The sequence below is a fragment of the Phaenicophaeus curvirostris genome, chromosome 4, assembly GCF_032191515.1.
Source record: "Phaenicophaeus curvirostris isolate KB17595 chromosome 4, BPBGC_Pcur_1.0, whole genome shotgun sequence".
NCBI classification, from domain to species: Eukaryota; Metazoa; Chordata; class Aves; order Cuculiformes; family Cuculidae; genus Phaenicophaeus; species Phaenicophaeus curvirostris.
Window position 1 is genome coordinate 18809482 of NC_091395.1, and position 15279 is coordinate 18824760.

The window sequence follows — 15279 nt, forward strand, 5'->3', positions numbered from 1 at the left end:
GAGACACAGAGAGGGCGTTGCCCTCTGTGTCAATGACCACCTGGAATGCATGGAGCTCCATTTGGGGATGGATGACGAGCCCAATGAGAGTTTATGAGTCAGGATTAAAGGGAGGGTAGGGAGGGGTGACATTAGAGCAGGAGTCTACTACAGAACATCAGACCAGGAAGAGTAAATGGATAAGGCCCTCTATAGACAGGTAGGCTCAGCCTCACATTCACAAGCCCTGGCCCTCATGAGGGACGTCAACCACTCTGATATCTGTTGGAGGGGCAACACAGTAGCACGTGAGCAACCCAGGAGGTTCCTGCAGTGCATTGGTGATAACCTCCTATTCCAAGAGAGGTGCTATGCTGGGCTTAGTTCTCGCCAACAAGGAAGGGCTGGTAGGGAATGTGATGCTCGCGCTGCAGTGACCATAAAATGGTGGAGTTCAAGATCCTTAGGGCAGCAATCCTTATCACACTTTAGGGTATGCAGCAAAACTCACTCCTTCAGGAGACTTAGGCCTCTTCAGGGATCTGCTTGATAGGGTACCATAGGAGGGCAGGGAGGACCAAGAAAGCTGCCGAATATTAAAGGATCACCTCTTCCAAGCTCAGAAGCAATGCAGCCTGACAAAGAAGTCAGGCAAAAGCCCCAGGAAGCGTGCATGGATGAACAAGAAACTCCCTGGCAAATTTAAATACAAAAAGGAAGCCTACACAGGGATGGAAGCAAGGACAGGTAGTGTGGGAAGAATACAGAGAAATTGTTTGAGCAGCCAGGGACCAGGTTAGGGAAGCTAAGGCCCAGATGGAATTAAATCTGGCCAGGGATGTCAAGGAAAACAAGAAAAGCTTATACGCCTATGTCAGTGATGAAAGGAAGAGTAGGGAGCATGTGGGCCCTCTCTGGAAGGAAACACGAGACCTGGTTGCCCAGAACATAGAGAAGGCTGAGGTACTCAATGAATTTTTGCCTCAGTCTTCACCAGCAAGGGCCCAAGCCACACCGCCCAAGTCTCAGAAGGCAAAGACAGGGACTGGGAGATGGAAGAACTGCCCACTGTAAGAGCGTATCAGGTGTGAGACCATCTAAGGTACCTGAACGTGCACGGGTCTATTGGATCTGATGAGATGTACTCATGGGTCCTGAGGCAACGGACAGATGAAGTTGCTACTGTCCATCATATCTGAGAAGTTGTGGCAATCTGGTGAAGTTCCCACTGACAGGAAAAGGGGAAACATAACTTCCATTTTTAAAAAAGAAAAGAAGGAAGGCCTGGGGAACTACAGGCTGGTCAGTCTCACCTTGCCTGTGTAGGGCAAGATCATGGAGCAAATATTCCTGAAAACCCTGCTGAGGGACATGATAAATAAGGAGGTTATTCATGATAGTCAACATGGCTTCACTAAGGGTAAATTGATGGCCTTATACAATGGGGCTATAGCCCTGGAGGATAAGGGAAGAGTAACTGACATCATCTTCCTGGACTTATGCAAAGCATTCAACACTGTCCTGCATGACATCCTTGTCTCTGAATTTGAAGCATGGATTTGATGGATGGACCACTTGGTAGATAAGGAATTGGCTGGATGATTGCACTCAGAGTTGTGGTCAAAGTCTCAGTGTCCTAGTGGAGACCAGTGACAAGTGACTTTCCTCAGGGACTGGTATTGGGTCTGTTGTTACTTAACATCCTTTTCAGAGACATGAACAGTGGGATTGAATTTACCCTCAACAAGTTTCCTGATGACATCAAACTGTGTGGCAAATTCAACAAGCTGGAGGGAAGGGATGCCATCCAGAGGGACCTGGACAGGCTTGAGAAACAGGTCTATGGGGACCTCATGAAGTTCAGCAGGCCAATTGTAAGATCCTGTGCCTGGGCTGGGGTAATACCAAACACAATTACAGGCTGGGTGGAGAATGGATTGAGAGTAGCCCTGAAGAGGATGACTTGGGAATGCTGGTAGATGGGAAGCTTAAGATGAGCCAGCTATGTGCACTTGCAGCCTAGAAAGTCAACTGTATCCTGGCATGCATTAAAAGAAGCTTGACCAGCAGGTCGAGGGAGGTAATTCTCCCCCTCTACTCTGCTCTCACGAGACTTCACCTGGAGTGCTGCATTCATTTTGTGAGTCTTCAGCACAGGAAGGACATGGATGTGTTAGAGCTAGTCCAGAGGAGGCCCACAAAGATGATCGGCGGCTGGAGTCCCACCTAAATAGAGGTTGTAGGAGTTGGATTTGTTCATCATGAAGAAGGGAATGGTCCAGGGAGACGTTATAGTAGACTTACAGTACTTAAAAGGGCTCAGAGGGAAGCTGGGGAGGAGGTCTTCATCAGGGAGTGTAGTAATAAGGTGAAAGTCAACAGTTTTATGCCAAAAGAGGGTAGATTTAGATTAGCTATTAGGAAGATATTTATTACTGTGAGAGTGGTGAGGCACTGGAACAGGTTGCCCAAAGTTGTGGATGCCCCACCTCTGGAGCTGTTCCAGACCAGGCTGGATGAGGCTATGAGAAATCTGATGTAGTGGATGGTATCAATGCCCATGGCAGGGGTGTGGAACCTGATGATCTTTAGCATCCTTTCTGACACAAACCATTCAATTATTCTAAAAATCCCCTTGTCAACATCTGCTTGCAGGTTACTGCAAGATGATAAACAGAGAGAGGTGATGGGTTGCCCATGGGAATAACAGGGTTACAGTGGGGAGGATCAATGGAGACAAGTAAGCTCACCTCTTTCGAGTGGCTCCTCAGAACTAAAGGAAGTCACCAAATTCCTAGCAAATTTTTCCTACAGGCTCCATAGTATGGAGAAGAGTCACTAATACACATGTAAGAATACCATTCACTCAGGGACTCCAGTTACTGCTAAAAAGGAGATTGGAAAGGGATTAAAAGCAAGACCTTAGAACAAGACAGGAGAGAGGTGATGACCAAACTACTAAAGTGCTGAATAAAAGTCTAATTAAAGCACTAAATTCTTTTACAATTTTTCTTTTCTTTTTGTCTCATCCTACAAGGAACACTTTGTAAACCCTGCCTTGTCAGCTTCACACATGGGGAAAAAAAGCATCAAATGCTTGAGTAAACTGAGTTTTATGGTGTTTGCAAGATTATGACAGGATTTGTTGCCTGAGGAAAGTGGATCATCCACTTTCCTTTGTGGGTGATTTGCATTACAAATATCTATATTATAAAAGCAGAATTGGAATCCTGAGCCAAGAAACTGACTTCCAGCCCCTCTGGAAGTACAAAATTTCTCCCCTGAGCTACATTTTTTTTCTGATTTCATTTTGAAGACTTCCAAAGAATTAACATCCCAGTGAGTCAAATGTGCATTGCACTGAAGCCAACTAGTCTTTTTTTATTACTATTTTATTATTATTTGGGTTTTAGAGTTTGCATATGCCTTTGTAAAGTTCCTGTTATTGCATGTCCTGTGATGACACTTCATTGAATTACAATTAATTTTAAGGACCAGCAAGGGGTGAAAGTGAGGGGAGCTTATCCCAGGGACTAATGCTTGCTTCCCTACTCCAATGATCAGTGTCAGAACATGTGTCCAATTCTGTTGTTAATTAAATGCGCAATGAATGTGCAAGTAGTACCCATTGTCTATTCTGACAGCACCAACTGGCATTTCATGCTGGGTTTTGCCATAGGAAACCCAGCTAGATGTCTCCTAGCTAGGTTAGAGCTTTTTATGCTTCTGTTTTGCAAATATTTATTTCCATAGGCTGCTTTATAGTTACTTCCTTAAAATCATTTCAGATCTGTAAAATTTCCAGAGCTACACCATTCTTTATTTATGAGAAAGCCGTATTCCCTCCACTTATTTTTTTCCTGTCATATCATGATAAAGACTGTTTTATGTGAATTGGGAACAATTATTCTTTGCGTCTTGCAATACAAGAGCTATGAGGAAACAAATGAATTTTTCAGGGAGTGCTGTTTCATACAGCATATAGTTGAAACAGGAAACTCCCTGTTACAGGAAGATGTTGGGACTTGATACAAAAACCTAAAGATAAATTGATGGGAAAAAAGTGTTACTGAAAGCTAACAAAACCCACATGCTTTAAACAGTGCTCTATGAGTTTCCTAAGCCACAGGCTGTGGGAAGATGAAGGATGTAAAGGGAGAAACCTACTCTATTCTATGTGTTACTAAGCATTTGGCCATTGTTAAATGACAAAAATAGTTGAAGATGCAAGTTAAATACTGAATATAAGATTCAGTAAAACTGGATAAATTGGAGTTAAGAGTTCTTACTCTGAATCATCCTTGGCTTTTTGCAAGTAGGGCAATGGATGTGATTGCAAAAGAGTGATTATGAATGAAGAAACAAGACAGGAAGAAGTCTTGAGATTCAAGTGGAATGTAATTTCTGAATGTTTTTTAGTCTTGACTTAAATACTTGTCTCTACTAGTGATTTTTGATTAGACCTTTCAAATACAACAGTCCACCTGTGATTCTGTTTTCTTGTCTGTTATACCTACATGCCCATTGTTATCTGATGGCTAAAAAGCATCGGCAAAACATTTGGTTTCATGATTCTATCCTTAAAGTAGTTACTGTTCTGTGAGGGAAAATCATTACGTTCAGTTCTTCTGAATCTGGTTCTCATCAGAGTTAAAGGAAAACATGCCTATTTGAGGTCAGTTGGGATCAGGTCAGGTATTGCAGAGCATGCAAGTGGATATGGTTATGTGTTGACTTCAACAAGAAGTAGAAGTCTAAATGACAGTCAAGGTTATAATGTGTGAAAAGAAACTTGAACACTAAAACATTAGATTATCATTTTTAAAATAAATTTAGCACTAATGTTTAGAATGCATTGAAAAAAACCCATACACATTAATTAACAGTTAAAGATATCTATAGGAAAATCTTGGGAAGCCATGGGTTTGCTGAAGGCTAGAGAGCAAACTGAAGAGTTTTATGAGAGTTTTCCTGCAAAAGCAGAATTTATCTGACCTGATACAGACCTGTACAGTACATACATCTAGTAATACATTATCTACCTTATTTGCCAATAGAGAGACATATTTCTCAGTTGCTCACTTCCTAGAAAGATATCCAAAATAGGCCAGCTGAACTGTTCCTTTAAAATACTTCTTAACTTTTCACTAATATTAAGGATTACTTGATAACTGCCTTAGACTCAGACATCTGCTCAGTAGTACTTTGAGATAAGGTGACAAATTTTGTCAAGAAATGTTGTCAAATAAAGGGTTCTAATGACATGGTTGCTGGCATCACTGAGTAAATTAAAGAAATAAAAGCTAGGTAGAATGTGATGCACTAAATACATGATGGCTTGAAAAGGGGGTAGGAGGGATCACATGATGTCTGTGTAACTGCTGAGAAGGGCTCAAACTCCAGAAACCCTCTGAGGTGAAAAAGAGCCCAGCCCTTAATTATTCTCATTAGAAGCTATTCAGATCTTGCATTTTGTTTATGAAATCTGATGTCTCACATGTACCCACTACTTGTCAAACTGTCCAATTATCCTTGTGTTCACTATCCAGCTGTCCATCATCCTTAAAGCTGTGCAACTCTTTGAATAAAATGGGATGGAAAACTCAGAAACCTTGCTCTTAATCCCAAAATCTCAGTCAGGCTTTTCAGAAGAATATGTAACTCCTACACAACACCTCGAAATATCATGTATTTCAATACTCTTCTCTTATTAAAAATTAACTTTGTGACATTCTCTTAAAACACTCTGATGACAACCTGTTTCAGGGTCTAGTCCTGCAGTATTCAAGCAGAGACTATTTCTCGGGATCAGGGCATGAGGTTTACTTTGACAGGATTACAGGACAAATCCTAAATTTTACAGTTGTTTCTGGTTCAGGGCTGTCTGGAATGTAGTGGTTCATTTCAAGGGATCTGACCTTGATGGATTGAGTGATGCTGACTGTTTTGCCTTACTCTGGATTGGACTTCAGCCAATTTTGCTGTGTGGAACTGTCTTGTATGAAATATGGCTCACTGCTACAGTGAAGAGGTCTGTAGATAACGGATTGGAGAAAATGAAAAAAAATGATGGAATGACAAACTAAAGGACTGTTCTGCACTGGCAAGTTGTCAGTAGGAGAACTCATGTTACTTTAGGCACCTACCAGATATGAAAATCACATGCAAAAAAACCTCGTTTTTTAGAAATCTATAAGACTACTCACAAAAATCCCCAAGACAGTGAAATAAGAGACTAAACTTAAGTTTCTAGCGGTAAGACTATCTAGAGGTGCTTGCGTGACTTAGAGGAAATTTGTTTCTTCAGCTCATAACCATTACATGCAACTGTACACGCATGGATGAAATGGTCAAAGCTGTTCCCTGCAGTTGCTCCTGACTCCTTTTTCCATAGTCTGCTGCACCCTTGCTGAGGCATCCAGCCTGATCACATGTAAGCTTCTGCTTCAGGGCCAAATCCACTGCATCAGGCCATGCTATAATCTGTACATAGCAAACATTTCTACGTGTTCTACAGTCATGCATTTTCCATCAAGGGCTCTTGTTCACATATTATTTATTGCTCCTTCACAAGTACTAAATAAAGTTACTTTTCCCCTCTTTCCCCTTTTTTGCCTATTTCAAAGTTGGTTTACCAATTTGGTATTTTTGCTCTACGTTGTCATGAAGTATTTGGATTTCCACCCTACCTTCTCCTCTTTCCTGCCTGTAACTCCTCCACAGCACACAAGCCAAGAAATACCACACAGATGGAGAGAGTCAAGGCACTCATCAACCATTTTATTTCTGCTTGCAATTATGTTTCTTCTTCCAGAGACTGGTCAATCCTTTCCACACCTACAGAGAAAGGTAGTAGATAATTTGCAATGCAGCCACTCATCAATTCCTCTCTTATTTCTCCAAGGTATCATGAAGAATGTGTTCATTCTGTCAAATTATCCATATCGGTTCCTCCTACTGGAAAATTTTAACCATGTTTTAGTTGGCTGCATTCAGCTGAAAGAGATCTCTCTCTCCTGTTATCATAACACTTTATCATTTTCTAAATTCCCCCTCCTCTATATTTTTCTTCCTTTCCCTCCACTGTAGGTGTCTGAAGATTAGCAGTCACTTTACCATGGAGAACAACTCACACAGAGCCACTAGGTACTTGTAGGTTTTCCTCACCACCTCATCCCATTTGGTATCCTTGAAGAGCAACCAATTGGTGACATCCTTTCCAGCTTCTCCACCATGGAGCTGGTCTCCTTCTGCAGCATTTGTGTGTCCACCAGGATCTTTCCGATCTCCTCCTCCTGCTTGTGGATGTTGCTCACAATATCCAGGATGTACTGTAAGTAGACAGCACAGGACTGCAGCAGAGGCAGCTCTTCCAGCTCCGCCACCACTTGCTTGTACAGCTCTGCCTTCCACAAGGCTTCGAGTAAAACCTGGAGCAGAAGGATAAAAAAAGATATCACTCATCTTCTTCTTAAACTTTCCATGTATTAATTACTCATCTAAGAATTTTCCAATATACCTCAGGTCAAGTTACAGTGCTATAAAATCTACACATATAAACAATAGTTCATTTGGTTTCCTGGTTTCCTATTCTAAATGATTGACAATACCGTGCACCAGCTTCCCAACTCAAACATCAAGCTATCAGGAGATAGAGAATACACAACTTATCTCCCATCCTTTCTACTTCCCTTTTGTATTTAGGCAAAAACCAGAAAAGCAGCAGCCAACTGTACAACTCCTTAAACAGTGGCTGGATTTGAGTGGAAAAATCAGTAAGGCTTCTATAGATTTATGATGGCATACAGTAAACACTGTCACAGGCTTCTTCATGGCAAAATGGCTTCAAATTCTACTCATGGTTCTCTTGAAAGAACAGCTGAATGTTTGTTTACAGAAAAATAATATACATGTTAGATGGTGTATACTTTGCCAAAGATGTGGGGTTAGTATTAGGGAGGAAGCTGCACTTTCCCTGGTCTTCACTGCTGCCTTCTGCATCACTGTTAAATCTTCTGGAAGCGAGGGAGAAACAGAAATCATCTTCTGTGAGAGCAGGTCAACGGGATAGGTTCTGGAAAACCTTCTGGAAAATGGTACCGAAAAAGCAGATCAAGACATAGCCTCAGGAAAGACTGTAGTTCAAATTAATACTAGAAGGCAGGTAATGTCTTTATTTCGTTGTCCTTTCCTGTCTTTCCTTAGAAGGCTGTGTTCCAACCAAACTGGACTGTTCAGGGACCTTATATTTTGTAGATTCCCTCAGGCTATATTAAGATGAAATAATAGTAAATTATCAGTTTAAGAGGAATTTATTTACACAGATGAGTTCTTTGCATTAAGAGGTGTTGGCTTGTTAAATTTCTTGTGAGGAACATAGAAAGAAAAGAAGGGAGAAAAGGAAAAAGAGAGAAAAGAGTAATATATCACCACCTCAAGTTCCAGCACTGTCCAGCATTTTCTCAGGTCTTCCACGATCAAATGGTGGGTGTGCATGTGTGATATCTTAGAAGAGTTATTTATAGATGATGGTCCACTTGCATGTATTTACATGCTAGAGTTCCAGGGGAGGAGTTTTGGTGCACTTGCACAATGCTACTCTGGAAGGTTCTGGACATTCTGGAAATAGGTCTCGGGTCTTTCAGGAACTTTAGTGATTGTCTCACCCCAATACCAGTGTGACTGCATCACGGAATCACCAGGTTGGAAAAGACCCACCGGATCATCGAGTCAAACCATTCCTATCAATCTCTAAACCATGCCCCTCAGCACCTCATCCACCCATCCTTTAAATACCTCCAGGGAAGGTGACTCAACCACCTCCCTGGGCAGCCTGTTCCAGTGCCCAATGACCCTTTCCATGAAAAATTTTTTCCTAATGTCCAGCCTGAACCTTCCCTGGTGGAGCTTGAGGCCATTCCCTCTTGTCCTGCCCCTGTCACTTGGGAGAAAAGGCCAGCTCCCTTCTCTCCACAACCTCCTTTCAGGTAGTGGTAAAGAGCAATGAGGTCTCCCCTCAGCCTCCTCTTCTCTAGGCTAAACAACCCTAGTTCCCTCAGCCACTCCTCACAAGGCCTGTTCTCCAGCCCCTTCACCAGCTTCGTTGCTCTTCTCTGGACTCGCTCCAGAGCCTCAACAGCCTTCTTGTGGTGAGGGGCCAAGAAATGAGCAGAGCGTTCAAGGTGTGGTCTCACCAGTGCCGAGTACAGAGGGAGAATAACCTCCCTGGACCTGCTGATCACATCATTTCTGATACAAGCCAAGACGCCATTGGCCTTCTTGGCCACACGGGCACATCACTGGCTCATGTTCAGTCGCTGTCAACCAGCAACCCCAGGTCCTTCTTCTCTGGGCAGATTTCTAGCCAGACTTCTCCTAGTCTGTAGCACTGCACAGGGTTGTTGTGCCCCAAGTGAAGGACTCAGCATTTGGCCTTGTTAAACTTCATGCCATATATCTCAGCTCAGCAGTCAGCACAATCTTGTTCCCTGCACAGGAGCAGTTGTGCTGCTTGCAAGCTAGGGAAATTGGTGCAGGAAGAAGCATGTCCACATGACTTAATTCTTTCTGCAGTCCAACAGCCAAAAACGTTTGGTTTAAGGCTTATCATTTCTGTCACTGAATTGGTACCTCAATGGCTGAAAAGTATTTTTTATTGTCACACTTCCTCAAATAGCTTCCTACCTTCACAGTTAATGATCAGGCCTGAGAGATCAATCTTTGTAGTTGCCCTTTCTCCAATTTCTTCATTAAAAATGTCTCTCAAGAAACTGCAGAAACCTACTAGAGAGTCTGTGCTGCTCTATTGCATTCCCAGCAGATTAAGAAAGTCACATATTTACAAATAACCCTTGTTGATGAACTGGTATACAGGCGTGTCATATTCTTCGTGAGGCCAAATGTATTAGATAACAGTTTATCTTTCCAAGGGAACAAAATACAGAATATAAACATAATAGTTTGGGATCATACCAGTGTCTTTAGACTGATATTACTTTTTAAAAAAAAAGAAATTTGAAGGAAGTTAATGGAAAGATAAGGAAGAACTGTGGCAACTCATGAAGTTGTGCATATTGTCATCTTAGGAAAACATCCTTTCTAAGATAGAGAGGCAAGAATTTTATGCTCATGTACTTGTAAAGATTACTTAAATGTCATATTTTGGAGCAAAAAGATCTGTTTTGAAGCTAGGGTTGGAAATCAAATTAAAGGCCATACATTTTAAATCACATTATGATTTAAGTCACACTTGATAATGCACAAAACATTTTATGCTTTTTTGTGCATGGACTTTGAGGGAATTGGCTGATGTAGTTGAGGGAGTTGGGTGATGTAGTTGCCAAGCCACTCTCCATAATATTTGAAAAATCATGGCAATCAAGAGAAGTCCCTGGTGACTGGAAGAAGGATAACATTGTGCTCATTTTTAATAAGAGTAGAAAAGATGACCCTGGGGATTACTGATCTGTCAGCCTCACCTCTGTGCCTTGGAAGATCATTGAACATATCCTCCTAGAAGCTATGCTAAAGCATGTGGAGTACATGGAGGTGATTAATAGCAGCCAGCATGGTTTCACTGGGGAAAATCCTGTATGACCAACCTAGTGGAGTTCTGTGATGGGGTAACCACAGCAGTGGACATGGGAAAACTAACAGATCTGGACTTCTGTAAAGCCTTTGACATGGTCCCCGACAATATCCTTCCCCCTAAATTGGAGAGGTATGGATTTGGTGGGTGGACTCTTTGGTGAATAAGAAACTGGTTGGAAACCAGTATTCAGAGATTAGTGGTCAACGGTTCGATGTCCAGATAAAGATCTGTGATGAGTGGCTTCCCTGAGAGGTCTGTACTGGGACCTGTGTTTTTGAATATCTTCATCAGTGATATAGACAGTGAGATTGAGTGCACCCTCAGCAATTTTGCAGATGACGCCATGCTGAGAGGTACAGTTGTGACACCAGAAGGATGGGATGTCATCCAGAAGAACCTGGACAAGCTCAAGAAGTTGGCCAGCAGGTAGAGGGAGGTGATTCTGGCCCTCTATTCCTCTCTCGTGAGATCTCATCTGGAGTATTGTGTCCAGTTCTGGAATCCTCAGCATAAGATGGATATGGAGCTGTTGGAACGGGTCCGGAGGAGGGCTACAAAGATGATCAGGGGGCTGGACCACCTCCCATGCAAGGATAGGCTGAAAGAGTTGGGGTTTTTCAGCCTAGAGAAGAGAAAGCTCCAAGGAGACCTTCCAGTACCTGAAGGGGGCCTACAAGAAAGCTGGGGAGGGACTGTATACAAAAGCATGTAGTTATAGGACTAGGGACAATGTTTATAAACAGGAGAGAGGCGGTTTTAGACTAGACATAAGTAGCAATTTCTTCATGATGGGAGTGGTGAGGCATTGGCACAGGTTGCACAGGGAAGTTGTGGATGCCCCGTCCATGGAGGTGTTCAAGGTCAGGTTGGACAGGGCCTTGGGCACCTGGATCTAGTGGAATGCATCCCTGCCCGTGGCAGAGGTATTAGAACTAGATGACTTTGAGGTCTCTTCCAACCCAAACTGTTCTATTATTCTGTTACATTGTGGAATAATGGTAGTAGTCTTGTTTTCCTTCCTATAAAGAAATGACTCATACAATTAAACTAGCATAAATGATACTAGCAACAGTGTCAATGGGATATCAAAGGAAAAACATTCCAAGAGTGGTAATTGCACCAGCACTGTTCCTACTTGTGCAATTGACAAGTACCTTGATAAGAGCAACATATTTTTCTTGTGATTGTTATGGAAGTACTTTTGTATACTGGTCTTTATACAGCTGGAGTCCATTTTGGTATTTAGAGAGCTCCAATGACAGCTTGTGCTCCTGCTTCCCATATTATTTGAAATGAACAACCAACCAGAATTTTTTATAGACAGAAGGACTCTCAGTTATTAAAAATTTCACTACACTGTCTAGAAAACTTATCTGTTTGCAGACTATCCATATTGTTTGATGACAATTTGGGAGATCTCTAATTCAGAGGAGAGGAAAGATTCTGCAAAATTTATAGCAGGAACTTGCAAGGTTATATTTCTAAACAGAGATGACTCACATTTATTCATTACTTATTCCTTAATGGCGAGTTGTTACTGGAATTCAGCCCCAGATGCCAGGTTAAGCTGCAGAGAATCACTTTATATTTACAATGCTGATGTGACATGCAGAAGTGAAATGGTTTATTAGGAAGACAAGCTATTTTGTAGACCTACATAGTTGTAAGTGTAACTTCCAGCATCTCCCTTTTCAGACAACTGCCTCCTGCCACAACTTTGGCTGCAGATACCTTGTTTATGCAACTTTTAGATTAACACAAATAAAAGAGACAAAACAAAAGGGAAGAAAAAAGATGCAGTTTGTTTTTTTTAAACAGACTACTAACTGAATGTGAGATAGAAAGGATAGTATAACCAGATAAATCATTTGGCCCTCTGTCCATGAATTCAATTAAGCATTGCTTTACATTTGAACATTTCTTTGATGCTCAAGGACTCTGTTTTTTAAAGGAGCTGCAGAATTAACAAGTATTCCATGCTGAAGTTTCTGATGGGAAATAGGCCCCAGAACCCAAACTGTATGCCGGATACTGTCCTGGTTGCTCAAAATATCCAGAAACTTTCTCCCCTGGAGCCAAGGACACTCTTTGGCAGAGGGTGTTGAGTGTGCTTATATGTTTCTGTGGGAGAAAATACTGTAGCCATGAGGTTACTCCAATGGGTGCCAAAATCCCTACGGGCCTGACCACAGATTATCTCCTTTGACAGAGCAATAGACCCCTGCTTACAGACACAACACCAGCTACACAGGGAGCACAAAACCAGATAGCAACAGCAAATACACCAGCAATCAACTAATATATACTATGCAGAAACTCTCAATCCATGGCTGAGCAACCTGTTGCTATAATCATTGCCCAATTGTCCACCACTGCAAGCCTCCATGTCCCCAGCTACATGCCAGTCTTGCTGTCAGTTCACTAAGCCTCTTTCCCCTTGCCATCATAAAAACAGAGTCAACTTGTTCTGGCACATGTTATCTTGGCTTATTAAACCATGTCAAAAAAAACCCTGCAGTGCTAAGAAGCTGGTCCTTCCTCTACCGATGCATACCAAGCAGACCAGTGGGAAGGAGTGAAAGATACTAAAAAAACCTGAGAGAATCACAGAATCACCAGGTTGGAAGAGACCCATCAGATCATCGAGTCCAACGATTCCTATCAATCACTAAACCATGCCCCTCAGCACCTCATCCACCTGTCTTTTAAACACCTCCAGGGAAGGTGACTCAACCACCTCCCTAGACAGCCTGTTCCAGTGCCCAATGACCTTCTCTGTGAAAAATTTTTTCCTAATGTCAAGTCTAAACCTCCCCTGGCAGAGCTTGAGGCCATTCCCTCTTGTCCTGTCCCCTGTCACTTGGGAGAACAGGTCAGCTCCCTCCTCTCCACAACCTCCTTTCAACTACCTGAAAGGTAGAGAGCAATGAGGTCTCCCCTCAGCCTCTTCTCCAGGCTAAACAACCCCAGCTCTCTCAGCCACTCCTCATAAGATCTATTCTCCAGCCCCTTCACCAGCTTTGTTGCTCTTCTCTGGACTCATGCCAGAGCCTCAACATCCTTCTTGTGGTGAAAGGCCCAGAAATGAACACAGGATTCGAGGAGCGGTCTCACCAGTGCCGAGTACAGAGGGAGAATAACCTCCCTGGACCTGCTGGTCACACCGTTTCTGATACAAGCCAAGATGCCATTGGCCTTCTTGGCCACCTGGGCACACTGCTGGCTCATGTTCAGTTGGCTGTCAAACAACACCCCCAGGTCCTTTTCCTCCAGGCGGCTTTCCAGCCAGACTTCTAGTCTGTAGCACTGCACAGGGTTGTTGTGCCCCAAGTGCAGGACCCGGCATTTGGCCTTGTTAAACCTCATGCCATTGGTCTCAGCCCAGCGGTCCAGCCTGTTCAGATCCCTTTGCAGAGCCTCCCTACCCTCCAGCAGATCAACACTTCCACCCAGCTTGGTGTCATCCGCAAACTTGCTAAGGGTGCACTCAATGCCTTCATCCAGGTCATTGATAAAGACATTGAACAGGGCTGGACCCAGCACTGAGCCCTGGGGAACCCCACTTGTCACTGGCCTCCAGCTGGAGTTAACTCCATTTCCCACCACTCTCTGGGCCCGGCCATCCAACCAGTTTTCCACCCAGGAGAGTGTGCACCTGTCCAGGCCAGAGGCTGACAGTTTCCGAAGCAGAATGCTGTGAGAAACCGTGTCACAGGCTTTACTGAAGTCCAAGAAGACCACATCCGCACCCTCTCCCTCATCCAGCAGCCAAGTCACTTTGTCATAGAAGGCGATCAGGTTAGTTTGGCAGGACCTGCCTTTTGTGAACCCGTGTTGACTGGGCCTGATCACCTGGTTCTCTTGCATGTGCTTCATGATAGCACTCAAGATCACCTGTTCCATGACTTTCCCTGGCACTGAGATCAGACTGACAGGTCTGTCGTTCCCTGGATCCTCCCTGCGACCCTTCTTGTAGATGGGCACAAATACATGCATGGCAGGAAGGTGTGCCCATGATAGGTTTAAATTGAATATTAGGAAAAGGTTCTTCATCCAGAGGGTGGTGGAGCACTGGAACAGGCTCCCCAGGGAAGCAGTCATGGTGCCAAGCCTGACAGTTTTCAAAAATCATTTGGATAATGCCCTCAGACACGATGTCAATGTTGCGATAGTCCTGGGAAAGTGACAGGCATTGGACTTCTATTATATACAACAGGGACAAGACATATCACAGCATGTGCTGGGACTTCTCTTCCCCCTGAAAAAGGTGATGGAACTGGGTTCTCAGCTGGTAAATAAGCAGACCTTATTTAAATTACTTGCATTAGCAGTAAATACAAGTGCTTACATCCACCTGCATGTCCCTAAGGCTGGACAGGGAAAATTAGAAAAGCTCTATATTGTCTGTTTCAAAAATGAGGCAAAATCATTGCTGTGTCCTCAACCCCATTTTCCCTGTATATCCCAGAGGGACTGGAAGTAGAAGTACTATTCTGAATCCAGGACAAATGACTTCTCAAAATTGTTTTCAAAAATCACAGTGGCCAACAAACCTAAAATCACCATGTCATCAATGAACTTTGCTTCCTATCCTTTAACCATCATTCAGTCTATAAATGAACTTACCCTCCAATCCTGTGGATATACTGTTCCTTTAATGATCTTTGGCATGGAAACCTGTCAAAGCGTTTTGAAAACCCAAATATATA

At 43.0% G+C, this 15279-nt stretch overlaps 1 protein-coding gene across 1 annotated transcript in view; it reads left to right on the forward strand.

Annotated features, from left to right (window-relative positions):
* ARL9 (ARF like GTPase 9) overlaps nucleotides 1–15050 on the forward strand; it is a 94053-nt gene extending 79003 nt beyond the window's left edge. The window contains exon 4 of the transcript XR_011337328.1: nucleotides 15041–15050. The gene's annotated coding sequence lies outside the window, so the exon portion shown is untranslated. The remainder of the gene's footprint in view (nucleotides 1–15040) is intronic.
* The last annotated feature ends 229 nt before the right edge of the window (nucleotides 15051–15279 follow it).